General features: G+C 38.9%; 1 pseudogene; it reads right to left on the bottom strand.

Annotated features, from left to right (window-relative positions):
* Positions 1–3,870: 3,870 nt before the first annotated feature.
* On the bottom strand, positions 3,871–4,217 carry Gm11386 (annotated as a pseudogene).
* Positions 4,218–18,734: the final 14,517 nt, after the last annotated feature.

The raw sequence follows: 18,734 nt of genomic DNA on the forward strand, positions 1-18,734 counted from the left end.
TTCATTCTTAGGGGATAGACAGAAGGCTTTGCAATTAACAATGCTTGCTGCTCTTCCAAAGGACTGAAATTCAATTATCAGCACCCATATATCAGACAGCTCTGTGGTAGTTTGAATATGAATGTCCCTATAGACTCATGTGTTTGAATTCCTATCTATAAGGAGTGGTGTTATTAGGAGTTTGGCCTTTCTGGGGGAAGTGTGTCACTAGGGGGCTGGTTTTGAGGTCTCAGAAGCTCAAGTCAGTTTTCTCCCTGCTCCCTGTGGATCAAGATGTAGTAGAACTTCTTTAAATGTGTAGAGAAGATCAGCAATTTCTCCAGCACCATACCTGCCTGCATACTGTCATGTTTCCCTCCATGAAGGCAGTGGATTAAACCATTCAGCTGCTGGATAAAATACATACAACTTTTATTATTTACAATAAGCCTTAAATAGTGATAGTATGGGCAGGTACCAATTTTTTATGCTATTAGCATCTACTTTTCTATTGATAACACTGAGTCATTATCTGCTATATTTCAATTCATCTGGGCTGCACTTAACTCCAAATGGCCAGCCCTTAGATTCATGTTCTATCGACTCCTAACTCATGGCATCTCTCTTTTATTCTTTCACCTTCCTCTTCTCCTCATTTTCCTCTGTATTTCCAGGCCCAAAAACCCTAACACCCACCTATGTCTCTTCTGCCCAGATTTTGGCTGTTACCATCTTTCTTTAACAATCAGAAATAACTTGGGGGCAAGGTCACATAGTGTCACTTTGGTCTACATGTAAACTCACTCATCTCTGGAGCAAAGAGGTCTTGTGGACCCACACTTAGCATTATGTACATAGCAAAAAGTCAACAGTAGTGTCTCTTTGCAGCAATAAAATCCTAACACAAGCTCACAATTATCTGAGTCTCCAGCTCCAGAGGATCTAGTGCCTTCTTGTGGCTCTCATGGGGACTTCACTCATTTATGTGCATATATGCACATACATAATTAAAATTATAAAATTATATTTATAAAATTAAAAGGATTGTTTTTCTCCTTACAAACAAAGCACAGAAATGTTATTATGTCAAAATATTTTTTAAAAAAAGAATTATGATCATGAAATAATAAAACACATTAGGGCCACCTGTAAAACTTATGGTGCTTTTGTATGCATTTAAGTAGGTTAAGCAGATTTTTAAATGAACATTAGAGTGGTATTTTGGCTAGACTTGTTTAAGATTAGAGCATCAAAAGAAAGTATCTTCAAAATGGAGTCATTAGCAGTCAAAAATCATATGGATTTTTATATATTCACATATCCATAATATATATGTATAAATGTGTATATATACACACATATATAGTAACACACATACATACACACACTGATATTTATTGGATCTTGAGTAAGCATGCCATAACTAGCAATTTTGCCTGGAATATTTGTACAATGGTTAAAATCACTTAGTGTTCCTGTAGAAGACCTAAATTTGGTTCCCAGTACTCATATCAGGCAGCTAACAACTGCAATAAAAGGAGATATATCATAGCACTTGAACTGAAATGTATATATTCACACATATAATTAATAAACAAAATTCTTTTTTTTTCTTTTTTAATATTTTTATTAGGTATTTTCCTCATTTACATTTCCAATGCTATCCCCAAAGTCCCCCATACCCTCCCCCCCCACTCCCCTACCTACCCACTCCCACTTTTTGACCCTGGAATTCCCCTGTACTGGGGCATATAAAGTTTGCATGACCAATGGGCCTCTCTTTCCAGTGATGGCTGACTAGGCCATCTGCTGATACATATGCAGCTAGAGACAAGAGCTCTGGGGTACTGGTTAATTCATATTGTTCCACCTATAGGGTTGCAGATCCCTTTAGCTCCTTGGGTACTTTCTCTAGCTCCTCTATTGGGGGCCCTGTGATCCATCCAATAGCTGACTGTGAGCATCCACTTCTGACAAACAAAACTCTTTTTTTTTTGTCTTTTTTATTTATTTATTTATTTATTTTTATTACATATTTTCCTCAATTACATTTCCAATGCTATCCCAAAAGTCCCCCATACCCTCCCCCCCACTTCCCTACCCACTCATTCCCATTTTTTTTTTTTTTTGGCCCTGGCGTTCCCCTGAACTGGGGCATATACAGTTTGCGTGTCCAATGGGCCTCTCTTTCCAGTGATGGCTGACTAGGCCATCTTTTGATACATATGCAGCTAGAGTCAAGAGCTCTGGGGTACTGGTTAGGATCTGCAACCCTATAGGTGGAACAATATTATGAACAAACAAAACTCTTAATCTAATGAAGCAGCTAGAGATTTTGTTGTTTAGTGTTGTGATATTACTTATATCTTTATATAATGTACAAAAGATCATTTAGAATCTTTTAGTTGTATTTTTTCAATTCATGATATTTCCAAGTGAATTAACATAATTATCACTCATAAGACAAACTGGAATGCTAACTGGCTGGTCTTAAAGTATTGTCTATTTCCTTAAGTCATTGTAAGAATAGGGAAAAAAACCCAACCCTGACAAAATACACTTATAAACTAAATAGGTTGAAAACAAAATAAGCACAATATATTAAACTCAAAAACAATTTATCAAAACAAGTGAGCTCCAAGAACTAGAAAGAACATAGAAATATCAACCTGGGCAAAGACTGGAGAATTGGGCACAAGGGCCCAGATGGTACCTGGTATGAAACCAGGTTATTCCTTGTTAATCCTGTTATTTAGTATCTAAAACACACACACACACACACACACACACACACACACACACACACACACACACCAACAATGAAAATATGGGTGCAGAAACCTAATGTTATGAGGAATCTATTTGAGACAAACACGTGACCTAGTTTCTAGCCAATTGAAAGTCTTTATTCCATCTTACTGGTCTACACTTTGGTATTCAGACCAATATGTAGCCCTGATCATGTAGACCAAGAGGCATTTAAAGGCAAAAAACATGTCCTGGTATCTCACTCAGGAACCACAGAGTGAGGGTTGTCGAAGCAAGCAGCTTAATAGAAGTTAAGTTAGCTTAGACTCTTACTTTCAAGTTCTCAAATAGAGTTAGGGAATTTTCCATAGGAATCTTCATCAAAGAGATAAATTCTACTCAAATCTAAAATGGTCTCATCAACAAAATAAGATGGAAGACCCTCTTCCCTGTCTTGCCCCCATCCAAGTTAGGTGTTTATTTGCAGACAAGACAAAGAGAGATTCCTCCTATTAATATCTCTTTTCTGTATACATATATGATCTCTTTTGGGGCAGATTTTTGCAGATCTACAACAAGTAGTAGTATGTAGTGTCTAAACTTCTGAAACAGCTCATACTTTACATGTCCCCAAAGGCCCATTTTTCAAGACTTGGTCCTGAAGAAGGGGCTTTGGAAATAGAAGGAATCTTTAAGAGGTTCAACCTAGAAAAAATCATTGTGAAGTACTCTTGAAAGGGATAATGAACTGGTTATACTTGGTTACCACCATATTAGTTGTAGTGACAGAAAACTGACTGGCCCAATCTCCAAACTCCTGTTTTATCATGCCAATAATTCTTTTCTATTGAGGGAATTCATTGATTCTCATGACTATAAACATAATTTTCAAATTCACTGTTGTGGCCTGGACATCTTCCTTGACTCAGGAATAATGTATTTTATAGTCTATTTGACTCTTGCACTTTATAGCTGGTCTATCTACAAGTAGTATTGTCATCCTCCCAGTTGCTAAAAATATTTTGTGCATTTGAATTGGCTCATGACAAAATTGTATTATTTGTACATTTACATTATAACCCAAATGTGACTTTACATATTTTAAATACTGAAAAAATAACAGTTTATTATAATTTATTTTATTTAGCAATCTAGGAAGTTCGAGGCCATCAGCAGTTCCAGTGCAATTTTAGATGCAGTTGGAAATTCAGGAACTTTAGTGGAGCTGTTGGTATAGTGGACCTTGTAGCTAAAATACATTCACACTTTCAAAAGCACATGTGAATGGATCTCTCTAAAATTGATCTCTTTGGTTTCATTCTTGACAAAGGGCCTGGACCACTCAAAATGGCCTCTATTGTTCCTGATGTTAATGCATGTTCTCTTTTTACAATAAACCCATGACTATCAGAAGATATTAACTTCACATACATAGCACCAGGGCCTTTACAGTCACCATAGATTTTTTTTTCTCTCCACTCATTATATGCTTATAAAATTCTATTTAATCCCAGAGGAACATTAGTAGTTTCCTGGTGAGGTTGAAATGTGATCTGCAAGTAACTTGCATCCGAAGAACTTTTTAACCTCCACTGCCATCAGCACAGCCCTGGAATACTGTAATGACCTCATTGTCACTGACTCTAGCACAGAAGCCAAAGATCTCAGCACAATGCAACTCAGACCACTCTAGCAGGAAAAAATAAGGATTAATCCTTAAAACAAACTGGAATAGAAAAGAGTTCTCCTTGCTTCCTATTCTAGTTCAGTCTATCTTTATTGATCCACTATACCCACAGGGCTGATGTAGTGCTGTGGATAACTAGTTTAAGTTTCTTTCTTCCCAACAAACTTGTCCTCAGAGCCTGGAACAGGCTTCTTATATCTGGTATCTGATCTCATGCATTCTTCTCAGTGAGGATTTCCTTGGCAGCTCCTGCTGGTATTACTGCATCGAATCACAGCATTCTGTCACCACTTCTGTGTATCTCAGGAGCCTTTCCAACAACCACTATATTCTTACCTATGTTTATCTCAAATTTCTTTCCTCCACAGATACAAATTTTCATGAGGGTAACTACACTCATCCAGTTAGTGCCTGCTGCACATCTAAAGAGTATATTAGTGGCAAAGTAATGAACAAGAATACAACACATAATTTAAATACAAATCCATAGAACATAAAATTGTGTGCCTTTGAAGGTATGGCCACATATAGGAATAAAGACATCACCAGCTCTAGCTACAAGCAGTTTGTGTCTAGTACAGAGACAAGGAAAAAACATGTGTATGGATAATCACTTAGCAGGAGCCAAAATAAGTACTTGAATTTATGGAATATATGAGAAAGAGCTCAGAAGGAGGCTTCTTGCTCTCAGTCCTATGTCCTTCCCCATGGACTGGCAAATATAGGTATAAGCTCTGGTTTTATGAATGAGGGGAAAGAATGCATGCTATGGGTAGCAGAGCAGGAAAGGAGAGCTAGTTCCCAAGAGCTTCAAGTCATGCAGGCAGCTCCAGACTCCACCCATTTCCTGTCCTCCTGGTGGGTGATAAACATTCATGGGTTCAACTACATCATCTAGGGTTTCTGTTGCTTGAAGTGCAGTGGAAGGAAGTCCTAAGATAAATCTTGTTAACACATGACTTCAAAGACAGTAATACTTTAACTGGGAAAGAACAGAACAGTTTATTAAGGATAGCTTGAAATAAAATGTATTTCATAACACTAAGTGTTAAACTCAGCACCAAAACTTGTTTGTTAAGATAGTGTAATATATGTATGGGTTATGATGCAGTGTAGAAAGTAAGACATAAGCATTTATGTAACAAAGTAATTTTAATTAAAAAGCATTTTAAATTATTAGTCAATTTATCATTATTAAGTAGTAGTCCCAGCTATCTAATATTGAATATGTACAATTAAATCACAGTCTTAATGGGAATATGATTTGAATTAAATTAGGTTTTAGAATAGTTTGCCCAATCCCTATAAATATAATTTATTATATAAAATATGATTTAATGAAGTTTATGACTTTATAAATATTAGTCTCCCCATTCTCTTATTATTGGCAGTATTTCAAGCTTTGTAAGGGAATATATTCTCTAATTTTAGTATTTAATTTTTATTTTAGATGGTTTGTAGCAAATTTTATTATTTAATGTCCCAGTTAAAATTAAGACCTTCCTGTGTGTCCCAATTCTGTATCTAAATATATGTCACTTGACTATCAGAAGTGAAACACTAAATGCATCACAAGAAAGTACACGAGGTTCTATTGAGATAGTCCCTAACTTATAATGAATTGTGGAACATTTCCTCATTTGTGATTGGTTATCAGACTGTAATTTCATCACAAACATATATAAAGATATATACATGTTACCCCCATGTTGTAGCAATTTAACTTGGGATTTCCCTTCCCTTTAATGGGCTATCAGCCCTAACACTGTGAGTGTCTGCATTCTTTAGTTTTCTGCTTTCTGATGATCTAGAAGTTTGTGACCCATTAAATATCTGAGCATTTGTATTTCTTCTTTTTTTTTCATTTTTTATTAGGTATTTAGTTCATTTACATTTCCAATGCTATACAAAAAGTCCCCCATACCCACCCACCCCCACGCCCCTACCCGCCCACTCCCCCTTTTTGGCCCTGGCGTTCCCCTGTTCTGGGGCATATAAAGTTTGCATGTCCACTGGGCCTCTCTTTCCAGTGATGACCGACTAGGCCATCTTTTGATACATATGCAGCTAGAGCCAAGAGCTCCGGGGTACTGGTTAGTTAATAATGTTGATCCACCTATAGGGTTGCAGATCCCTTTAGCTCCTTGGGTACTTTCTCTAGCTCCTCCATTGGGAGCCCTGTGATCCATCCATTAGCTGACTGTGGGCGTCCACTTCTGTGTTTGCTAGGCCCCGGCATAGTCTCACAAGAGACAGCTACATCTGGGTCCTTTCGATAAAATCTTGCTAGTGTATGCAATGGTGTCAGCGTTTGGATGCTGATTATGGGGTGGATTCCTGGATATGGCAGTCTCTACATGGTCCATCCTTTCATCTCAGCTCCAAACTTTGTCTCTGTAACTCCGTCCAAGGGTGTTTTGTTCCCACTTCTAAGGAGGGGCATAGTGTCCACGCTTCAGTCTTCATTTTTCTTGAGTTTCATCTGTTTAGGAAATTGTATCTTATATCTTGGGTATCCTAGGTTTTGGGCTAATATTAACTTATCAGTGAGTACATATTGTGTGAGTTCCTTTGTGAATGTGTTACCTCACTCAGGATGATGCCCTCCAGGTCCATCCATTTGGCTAGGAATTTCATAAATTCATTCTTTTTAATAGCTGAGTAGTACTCCATTGTGTAGATGTACCACATTTTCTGTATCCATTCCTCTGTTGAGGGGCATCTGGGTTCTTTCCAGCTTCTGGCTATTATAAATAAGGCTGCTATGAACATAGTGGAGCATGTGTCCTTCTTACCAGTTGGGGCATCTTCTGGATACCCAGGAGAGGTATTGCAGGATCCTCCGGTAGTACTATGTCCAATTTTCTGAGGAACCGCCAGACGGATTTCCAGAGTGGTTATACAAGCCTGCAATCCCACCAACAATGGAGGAGTGTTCCTCTTTCTCCACATCCTCGCCCAGCATCTGCTGTCACCTGAATTTTTGATCTTAGCCATTCTGACTGGTGTGAGGTGGAATCTCAGGGTTGTTTTGATTTGCATTTCCCTGATGATTAAGGATGTTGAACATTTTTTCAGGTGCTTCTCTGCCATTCGATATTCCTCAGGTGAGAATTCTTTGTTCAGTTCTGAGCCCCATTTTTTAATGGGGTTATTTGATTTTCTGAAGTCCACCTTCTTGAGTTCTTTATATATGTTGGATATTAGTCCCCTATCTGATTTAGGATAGGTAAAGATCCTTTCCCAAACTGTTGGTGGTCTTTTTGTCTTATTGACGGTGTCTTTTGCCTTGCAGAAACTTTGGAGTTTCATTAGGTCCCATTTGTCAATTCTCGATCTTACAGCACAAGCCATTGCTGTTCTGTTCAGGAATTTTTCCCCTGTGCCCATATCTTCAAGGCTTTTCCCCACTTTCTCCTCTATAAGTTTCAGTGTCTCTGGTTTTATGTGAAGTTCTTTGATCCATTTAGATTTGACCTTAGTACAAGGAGATAAGTATGGATCGATTAGCATTCTTCTACATGATAACAACCAGTTGTGCCAGCACCAATTGTTGAAAATGCTGTCTTTATTCCACTGGATGGTTTTAGCTCCCTTGTCGAAGATCAAGTGACCATAGGTGTGTGGGTTCATTTCTGGGTCTTCAATTCTATTCCATTGGTCTACTTGTCTGTCTCTAAACCACTACCATGCAGTTTTTACCACAATTGCTCTGTAGTAAAGCTTTAGGTCAGGCATGGTGATTCCACCAGAGGTTCTTTTATCCTTGAGAAGACTTTTTGCTATCCTAGGTTTTTTGTTATTCCAGATGAATTTGCAAATTGCTCCTTCTAATTCGTTGAAGAATTGAGTTGGAATTTTGATGGGGATTGCATTGAATCTGTAGATTGCTTTTGGCAGGATAGCCATTTTTACAATGTTGATCCTGCCAATCCATGAGCATGGGAGATCTTTCCATCTTCTGAGATCTTCTTTAATTTCTTTCTTCAGAGACTTGAAGTTTTTATCATACAGATCTTTCACTTCCTTAGTTAGAGTCACGCCGAGATATTTTATATTATTTGTGGCTATTGAGAAGGGTGTTGTTTCCCTAATTTCTTTCTCAGCCTGTTTATTCTTTGTGTAGAGAAAGGCCTTTGACTTGTTTGAGTTAATTTTATATCCAGCTACTTCACCGAAGGTGTTTATCAGGTTTAGAAGTTCTCTGGTGGAATTTTTAGGGTCACTTATATATACTATCATATCATCTGCAAAAAGTGATATTTTGACATCCTCCTTTCCAATTTGTATCCCCTTGATCTCCTTTTGTTGTCGAATTGCTCTGGCTAATACTTCAAGTACTATGTTGAAAAGGTAGGGAGAAAGTGGGCAGCCTTGTCTAGTCCCTGATTTTAGTGGGATTGCTTCCAGCTTCTCTCCATTTACTTTGATGTTGGCTACTGGTTTGCTGTAGATTGCTTTTATCATGTTTAGGTATGGGCCTTGAATTCCTGATCTTTCCAGAACTTTTATCATGAATGGGTGTTGGATCTTGTCAAATGCTTTTTCTGCATCTAACGAGATGATCATGTGGTTTTTGTCTTTGAGTTTGTTTATATAATGGATTAAATTGATGGATTTTCGTATATTAAACCATCCCTGCATCCCTGGAATAAAACCTACTTGGTCAGGATGGATGATTGCTTTAATGTGTTCTTGGATTCGGTTAGCGAGAATTTTATTGAGGATTTTTGCATCGATATTCATAAGAGAAATTGGTCTGAAGTTCTCTATCTTTGTTGGATCTTTCTGTGGTTTAGGTATCAGAGTAATAGTGGCTTCATAAAATGAGTTGGGTAGAGTACCTTCTACTTCTATCTTGTGAAAATGTTAGTGCAGAACTGGAATTAGATCTTCTTTGAAGGTCTGATAGAACTCTGCACTAAACCCGTCTGGTCCTGGGCTTTTTTTGGCTGGGAGACTATTTATAACTGCTTCTATTTCTTTAGGGGATATGGGACTGTTTAGAAGGTCAACTTGATCCTGATTCAACTTTGGTACCTGGTATCTGTCCAGAAATTTGTCCATTTCGTCCAGGTTTTCCAGTTTTGTTGAGTATAGCCTTTTGTAGAAGGATCTGATGGTGTTTTGGATTTCTTCAGGATCTGTTGTTATGTCTCCCTTTTCAGTTCTGATTTTGTTAATTAGGATTTTGTCTCTGTGCCCTCTAGTGAGTCTAGCTAAGGGTTTATCTATCTTGTTGATTTTCTCAAAGAACCAACTCCTCGTTTGGTTAATTCTTTGAATAGTTCTTCTTGTTTCCACTTGGTTGATTTCACCCCTGAGTTTGATTATTTCCTGCCTTCTACTCCTCTTGGGTGAGTTTGCTTCCTTTTTTTCTAGAGCTTTGAGATGTGTTGTCAAGCTGCTAGTATGTGCTCTCTCCCGTTTCTTCTTGGAGGCACTCAGAGCTATGAGTTTCCCTCTTAGAAATGCTTTCATTGTGTCCCAAAGGTTTGGGTACGTTGTGGCTTCATTTTCATTAAATTCTAAAAAGTCTTTAATTTCTTTCTTTATTCCTTCCTTGACCAAGGTATCATTGAGAAGAGTGTTGTTCAGTTTCCATGTGAGTGTTGGCTTTTTGTTATTTTTTTTGTTATTGAAGATCAGCCTTAGTGCATGGTGATCTGATAGGATACATGGGACAATTTCAATATTTTTGAATCTGTTGAGGCCTGTTTTGTGACCTATTATGTGGTCAATTTTGGAGAAGGTACCATGAGGTGCTGAGAAGAAGGTATATCCTTTTGTTTTAGGATAAAATGTTCTGTAGATATCTGTCAGATCCATTTGTTTCATCACTTCTGTTAGTTTCAGTGTGTCCCTGTTTAGTTTCTGTTTCCATGATCTGTCCATTGGTGAAAGTGGTGTGTTGAAGTCTCCCACTATTATTGTGTGAGGTGCAATGTGTGCTTTGAGCTTTACTAAAGTTTCTTTAATGAATGTGACTGCCCTTGTATTTGGAGCATAGATATTCAGAATTGAGAGTTCCTCTTGGAGGATTTTACCTTTGATGAGAACGAAGTGCCCCTCCTTGTCTTTTTTGATGAGTTTGGGTTGGAAGTCAATCTTATCAGATATTAGGATGGCTACTCCAGTTTGTTTCTTCATACCATTTGCTTGGAAAATTGTTTTCCAGCCTTTTATTCTGAGGTAGTGTCTATCTTTTTCTCTGAGATGTGTCTCCTGTAAACAGCAAAATGTTGGGTCTTGTTTGTGTAGCCAGTTTGTTAGTCTATGTCTTTTTATTGGGGAGTTGATACCATTGATGTTAAGAGATATTAAGGAAAAGTAATTGTTGCTTCCTGTTATTTTTGTTGTTAAAGTTGGCATTCTGTTCTTGTGGCTGTCTTCTTTTAGGTTTGTTGAGGAATTACCTTCTTGTTTTTTCTAGGGCGTTGTTCCCATTCTTGTATTGGTTTTTTTCTGTTATTATCCTTTGAAGGGCTGGATTCGTGGAGAGATAATGTGTGAATTTGGTTTTGTCATGGAATACTTTGTTTTCTCCATCTATGGTAATTGAGAGTTTGGCTGGGTATAGTAGCCTGGGCTGGAATTTGTGTTCTCTTAGTGTCTGTATAACATCTGTCCAGGCTCTTCTGGCTTTCATAGTCTCTGGTGAAAAATCTGGTGTAATTCTGATAGGCTTGCCTTTGTATGTTACTTGACCTTTTTCCCTTACTGCTTTTAGTATTCTATCTTTATTTAGTGCATTTGTTGTTCTGATTATTATGTGTCGGGAGGAATTTCTTTTCTGGTCCAGTCTATTTGGAGTTCTGTAGGCTTCTTGTATGTTCATAGGTATCTCTTTCTTTATATTTGGGAAGTTTTCTTCAATAATTTTGTTGAAGATGTTTGCTGGTCCTTTGAGTTGAAAATCTTCATTCTCATCCACTCCTATTATCCGTAGGTTTGGTCTTCTCATTGTGTCCTGTATTTCCTGGATATTTTGAGTTAGGATCTTTTTGCATTTTCCATTTTCTTTGATTGTTGTGCCGATGTTCTCTATGGAATCTTCTGCACCTGAGATTCTCTCTTCCATCTCTTGTATTCTGTTGCTGATGCTCAAATCTATGGTTCCAGATTTCTTTCCTAGGGTTTCTATCTCCAGTGTTGCCTCACTTTGAGTTTTCTTTATTGTGTCTACTTCCCTCTTTAGGTCTAGTATGGTTTTGTTCATTTCCATCACCTGTTTGTATGTTTTTTCCTCTTTTTCTGTAAGGACTTCTACCTGTTTGATTGTGTTTTCCTGTTTTTCTTTAAGGACTTGAAACTCTTTAGCAGTGTTCTCCTGTATTTCTTTAAGTGATTTATTAAAGTCCTTCTTGATGTCCTCTACCATCATCATGAGATATGCTTTTAAATCTAGGTCTAGGTTTTCGGGTGTGTTGGGGTGCCCTGGACTAGGCGAAGTGGGAGTGCTGGGTTCTGATGATGGTGAGTGGTCTTGGTTCCTGTTAGTAGGATTCCTACGTTTACCTTTCGCCATCTGGTAATCTCTGGAGTTAGTAGTTATAGTTGACTCTGTTTAGAGATTGTTCTTCTGGTGATTCTGTTACCATCTATCAGCAGACCTGGGAGACATATTCTCTCCTCTGAGTTTCAGTGCTCAGAGAACTCTCTGCTGGCAAGCTCTCTTACAGGGAAGGTGCGCAGATATCTTGTTTTTGGACCTCCTCCTGGTCGAAGAAGAAGGCCCAAAACAGGGCCTTTCTCAGAAGCTGTGTTGCTTTGGCAGTTCCCAGAAGCTGTCAGCTTCTCTGGTGCAAACTCTCACCTGTGCAGACTAAATTCCTAAGTTCCAGGGAGTCCTGGAACAAAGATGGCGACCGCTGCTCCTGTGACTGAGGCCACCTCCGGAGCCAGGCGGACACCTGTCCTCTGGTCCGGACGGTGGCCGGCTGTCTGCGGCCCGCCAATGGTGCTGCCTCAGCGGCTCTGTGCTTCTGCCTGTCCCAGAAGCTGTCCGGTTCTCTGGCGCACCCTCTAACCTGTTCAGACTAATTTCCTAAATTCTGCTGAGTCCTGGAACCAAGATGGCGACCCCTGCTGCTGAGGCTGAGGCCGCCTCCCAAGCCAGGCGGACACCTGTCCTCTGGTCCGGACGGTGGCCGGCTGTCTGCGCGCATTTGTACTTCTGTATCCAGACTGTTTTCTGAAAAGATTCATCTGACTGTAATTTCATTCACAGTACTATGAAAATATTCCAGTCTACTTTATGGTAAGTTTTCTGTTATTTAAAATTGATTATTCTGTTTCCTTAGATACTTTTGTTGATTATATTAAATGGTGAAAATCCTGCATCTGGTGTTAGTCATTTATCCATTAGTGTAGCAAACTATCTGAGATAATCAACTTAAAAGGACAAAACGTTTATTTTGGATGATGATTCCAGAAGTTTCTATCTAGGTTAGTTGTCCCAGTCACTACAGGTTGTGGTAGTGCAGTACATAGCCTGGTGGAAAGGCATGGAGAAGGCTGTTCATCTCAGAGCAGTCAAGAACAAAAAAGAGAAACATTAAGGGTCTACAGTGCAAATGTCTCCTTCATGGGCACCCCTTTCCAAATACTTAAGTTTCCAAATTAGGTGCTACAGCTTAAAGCTTTGGCCAGCTCTCAATATTGCCAAAATGTGGATAAAATACTATCAGCATAGCACTTGTGGAACATTGGAAACAATTAGGACCTAAATATTAATATTTGAATGGCACATTTGTTTTGCTGAATAACACTCCATGTTTCTGTAGTTATTTCCAGCCTGGATTGTGTATTTGTCAACTTGACAGAAGCTACAGCCATTTGAGAAGGACTGTACATGGAGAAATTGCCTACATAAAACAGGCACAGAGGCAAGATTGTTGGGTCTTTTATTGATTAATGATTGATATGGGCCCAGACAATTGTGGATGATGTCAAGAATAGGTATGTTGTCACAAGCTGTGTAAGAGAGCAGGCTGAGTGAGCCCTGTGGATATGCCAATACAGCATATCTGTATGGCTTTGCATTGTTCCTACCCTGACTTCCCTCCATGATCTACTTTGACCTAAGAGTTATAAGATGAAAAACAAAAACCCTTTCTACCTGGTTTCTTTGCTCATGTGTTTTATCACAGCAATGGAAACCTACCTAAAACAATTCCATATCTGCTCAAAGTCAATTGTGTAATAAAATGAGAAAGATGCCAACGAATGATGTCTAAGTGTGCATTGGAATGTGAATATTGTTTTCATTATGAGCACAGAATAAAATTTGGAGCTCAGTGAATTTATATGAGGTTTCTACTCAGACACTTAGATTTTAAAAGCAGAATTATTTTTATATTACTCTGACATCAGAGCTGGTACAAATTTGATAAGAAACCATGGGCCCTATTTATAGTCTAACCATGCATGTTCTGTATTGTTCACAGGTCATGTGACTCTACCACCTCTATGACAGAAATTCATGGGAAGACCTTAGCTATAAGTTTATTTCTTCCTACAATCTGTGTTGTCTCAGCTCACCCCACCTTTATCTCTGAAGAAGACTCCTGTTTCTGCTTCCAGATTTCTTGCATTGGATCACTTGTTGACATTTGATGACACTAGACTTGATTTCCACTGAAGACACTGTCAAGGCTGCTCAGTTACATTGACCCAAAAAGCTTTCCTTTTGAGGTTGAACCTTAATAGTTTTTATTGCAGTGATGACATCGTCCAGCGTTGGTCTTTGGGATCATTCATATCACATTCTTCTATTTGAACCATTTATATTTCCATATACCACTATATGGAGTCCTAGTTCTGCTAACACACACACACACACACACACAGAGAGAGAGAGAGAGAGGAGAGAGAGAGAGAGAGAGAGAGAGAGAGAGAGAGAGAGAGAGAGAGAGAGAATCTTTTCTAAAATCTCAGAAATTACTTGTAAATTTCATGTTGGTGTTTCCTTGTGCACTCTTGACTCTTGATATTATAAATTAACATATATTCTCTCTACCATTGACAGGATAATCTTCAATACAGAAGAGAACAATCTATCTTCTTAACTGCATGTTCTCTCTTCCAGTGATAGAAATTGGGGAATAGTAAGATCTCTTCAACAAACAATTTTGTCTGAGTCTCTGACATCATGCTGTATATTAGAACAGGGAATACTCAAAGAGTGCTGAATGGAACACGGTGTTTAATGTTAGTACATTAATCATGGTTCACAAGAAGAAGAAAACAAATACATTTTATGACAGAGATTTAAGGCCAAAGATATTGCATTCTGGTGTTTGCTAAAAGACCAGGTGCCTTTATCAGCAATGACTCAAGGCAGGTAGACAAAAGCTGTACTGCTTCTCTCTTAGAACATTAAGTATTTCAGAATAAAAATGTGTTGTCCATTCTGGGAACCTTCCTCTCCACTCCTTAGTATTTCTGGTAAATGGCTTCATTGACAAAAGACTTGTTTCTTATCTCATCCAATCAAGATGGAAAGCAGCATTACTTACCTCAGGGATTAACCCTGTTATTCTCCAACCTCCTCCCATATTCTGCTTGTTCTGTTCTCCCTCCTGATAGCTCCTTTTCTGCTTTTCCCTAACTTGATATCCTCAAGGGACCAATGAGTCTTTCACCATCCTCACCTTGGTGATGTTCCTTGAGTGTGTGTGGCCTCAAGTCAAATGCATTGGTTGGTGTTTTTGTGTATTTATTCTGTAATATGTTTATCTATGTTCAGCAAATTTGAACATGTGGATCTGCTGACATGCCTTATCTGATTATATTTCACATGTGTACAAAAGGAATCAGAATGTAATCTCTGTTTTCTCAAAAGGCAAAATTTCAGAGTTGTTGTCAAGTGACTCAATTGATTCAGATACCAGACTGGCTCTTGTCAATGCCTTATATTTCAAAAGAAAATGGAATCAACACTTTGATAATACCTTTGCCATTAACAAGCCCTTTAAAGTGAACAGGGTAAGGAACAATATCTAAAGTTCATGCCAGTGTGATGAACAAGTTGCATGGAAAACTTCAATACTTTGTAGCTCAGAGCTAAGTGTTTGAGACTGAATATCCTCTGTGAGGTACTGTGATTGATCCTGAGCCCAGAAATAAAGAAATTAATAAGGCACAGAAGACCAGTTGAAACTTAAAGGTTAAAATCCCTAGAAGAATGATAGGAATAAGGAATATTTGCTGCCTGTGTGATTTTGCATTCTGTTGTTGGCTCATACTGCTTCTGATCATTTTTATAAAACCTTTGTTTTAGCTCTTGTTAAGTCTTTAGGAGGGCAGCCATGATAGATCCCTTTTTGTGACTGCTCCATAGCCTCAGTAATAGTGTCAGGGCTTGGGAACATCCCTTGAGCTGGATCCCACTTTGGACCTGTTGCTGAACCTTCTTTTCCTCAGGCTCCTCACCATTTCCACCCCTGTAAATGTGACTGTCAAGCAGCTGAAAGAATCAGATGCAGATATTTGCACCCAATCAATGGACAGAAGCAGCTAACCCCTGTTGTTGAATTAGGGAAGGCTGAAAAAAGCCGAGGAGAAGGGCAATCCTATAGGAGGACCAGCAGTCTCAATTAATCTAGACCCCTGAGACCTCTCAAACACTGGACCATGAAACAGGCAGCATACACCAACTGATATGAGGCCCCTAACATACATATAGTAGAGGAATTCGATATCTGTGTTCATTCAGAGATGATGCACCTAACCCTCTAGAGACTGGAGACCCCAAGGAGTTTGGAGATCAGGTGGGGTTCGGGGTGGGGAGTGGGGGCATCCACGTGGAGGCAGGGAAGGGTGCAGATGAGGTGTGGGGTATGGAGCAGTCAGAGGGTGGATAGGGGTGGGGGATGAAATACAGTGTGTAAAAAAATAAAAAATTAAATTAGATTTAAAAAGTACTTTTGTTTCTACCTCATTCTAAAACTATGTTTTCCCTAGGATAGCAAAAACTCTTCTCAAGGATAAAAGAACCTCTGGTGGAATCACCATGCCTGACCTAAAGCTGTACTACAGAGCAATTGTGATAAAAACTGCATGGTCCTGGTATAGCGACAGACAAGTAGACCAATGGAATAGAATTGAAGACCCAGAAATGAACCCACACACCTATGGTCACTTGATCTTTGACAAGGGAGCAAAAACCATCCAGTGGAAAAAAGACAGCATTTTCAACAAATGGTGCTGGCACAACTGGTGGTTATCATGTAGAAGAATGCGAATTGATCCATTCCTATCTCTTTGTACTAAGGTCAAATCTAAGTGGATTAAGGAACTCCACATAAAACCAGAGACACTGACTTATTGAGGAGAAAGTAGGGAAAACCCTCGAAGATGTGGGCAAAGGGGAAAAATTACTAAATAGAACAGCAATGGCTTGTGCTGTAAGATCGATAATTGAAAAATGGGACCTCATGAAACTGCAAAGCTTCTGCAAGGCAAAAGACACAGTCAATAAGACAAAAAGGCCAGCAAAAGATTGGGAAAGGATCTTTACCTATCCTAAATCAGATAGGTGACTAATATCCAATATATATAAAGAACTCAAGACGGTGGACTCCAGAAAATCAAATAACCCCATTAAAATATGGGGCTCAGAGCTAAACAAAGAATTCTCACCTGAGGAATACCGAATGGCTGAGAGGCACCTGAAAAAATGTTCAGCATCCTTAATCATCAGAGAAATGCAAATCAAAACAATCTTGAGATTCCACCTCATACGAGTCATAATGGCTAAGATAAAAAATTCAGGTGACAGCAGATGCTGGTGAGGATGTGGAGAAAGAGGAGCAATCCTCCATTGTTGGTGGGATTGCAAGCTTGTACAACCACTCTGGAAATCAGTCTGGTGGTTCCTCAGAAAATTGGATATAGTACTACTGGAGGATCCTGCAATACCTCTCCTGGGCATATATCCAGAAGATATTCCAACCGGTATGAAGGACACATGCTCCACTATGTTCATAGCAGCCTTATTTATAATAGCCAGAAGCTGGAAAGAACCCAGATGCCCCTCAACAGAGGAACGGATACAAAAAATGTGGTACATTTACACAATGGAGTACTACTCAGCTATTAAAAAAATGAATTTATGAAATTCCTAGGCAAATGGATGGACCTGGAGGGTATCATCCTGAGTGAGGTAACCCAATCACAAAGGAACTCACATAATATGTACTCACTGATAAGTGGATATTAGCCCAGAAACTTAGGATACCCAAGATATAAGATACAATTTGCTAAATGCATGAAACTCAAGAAGAACGAAGACCAAAGTGTGGACACTTTGCCCTTCTTAGAATTGGGAACAAAACACCCATGGAAGGAGTTACAGAGACAAAGCTTGGAGCTGTGTCAAAAGGATGGACCATCTAGAGCCTGCCATATCCAGGGTTCCATCCCATAATCAGCTTCCAAACGCTGACACCATTGCATATACTAGCAAGATTTTGCTGAAAGGACCCAGATATAGCTGTGTCTTGTGAGACTATGCCAGGGTCTAGCAAACACAGAAGTGGATGCTCACAGTCAGCTATTGGATGGATCAAAGGGCCCCCAATGGAGGAGCTAGAGAAAGTACCCAAGGAGCTAAAGGGATCTGCAATCCTATAGGTAGAACAACATTATGAACTAACCAGTACCCCGGAGCTCTTATCTCTAGCTGCATATGTATCAAAAGATGACCTAGTCAGCCATCACTGCAAAGAGAGGCCCATTGGACTTGCAAACTTTATATTCCCCAGTACAGGGGAACTCCAGGGCCAAAAAGTGGGAGTGGGTCGGTAGGTGAGTGGGTGGGGGGCATGGGGGACTTTTGGGATAGCATTGGAAATGTAAATGAGGAAAATACCTAATAAAATGTATATAAAAAATAAAACTATGTTTTCCTGTGAGTTCAAGAAATCACAAACTTACATGCTAAGGTAGGACAAAACATGGGTACAGAATGAGGCAGACTAGAAACGAAAGGGATGTATAAACACTTATACTAAATTATTTTTCATTAAAATAAGCATTTAAAATTATTGGGCACCTCATAATTATTAAGGAGTACTTATAGTGTTGCAACTTATTAAAGGTTGAAAACATTTTTTTTAATTTTGTGATGGGTTACCAGAGTATAATTTCATCATAAAGATACATATATAATTGAAGATAACATCTATATCTTATGGTTATCTAACTCGAGATTTTCCTTCCCTCTATTGGGCTACCTAGATATAGCTCTGTTCTAAGCCTGTGAATGTCTGTGTTCTTGTGATTTCTGCTCTATGATGGTGTAGATATTGGAGAC

Source organism: Mus musculus, chromosome 13, assembly GCF_000001635.26.
Source record: "Mus musculus strain C57BL/6J chromosome 13, GRCm38.p6 C57BL/6J".
Classification (NCBI taxonomy): domain Eukaryota; kingdom Metazoa; phylum Chordata; class Mammalia; order Rodentia; family Muridae; genus Mus; species Mus musculus.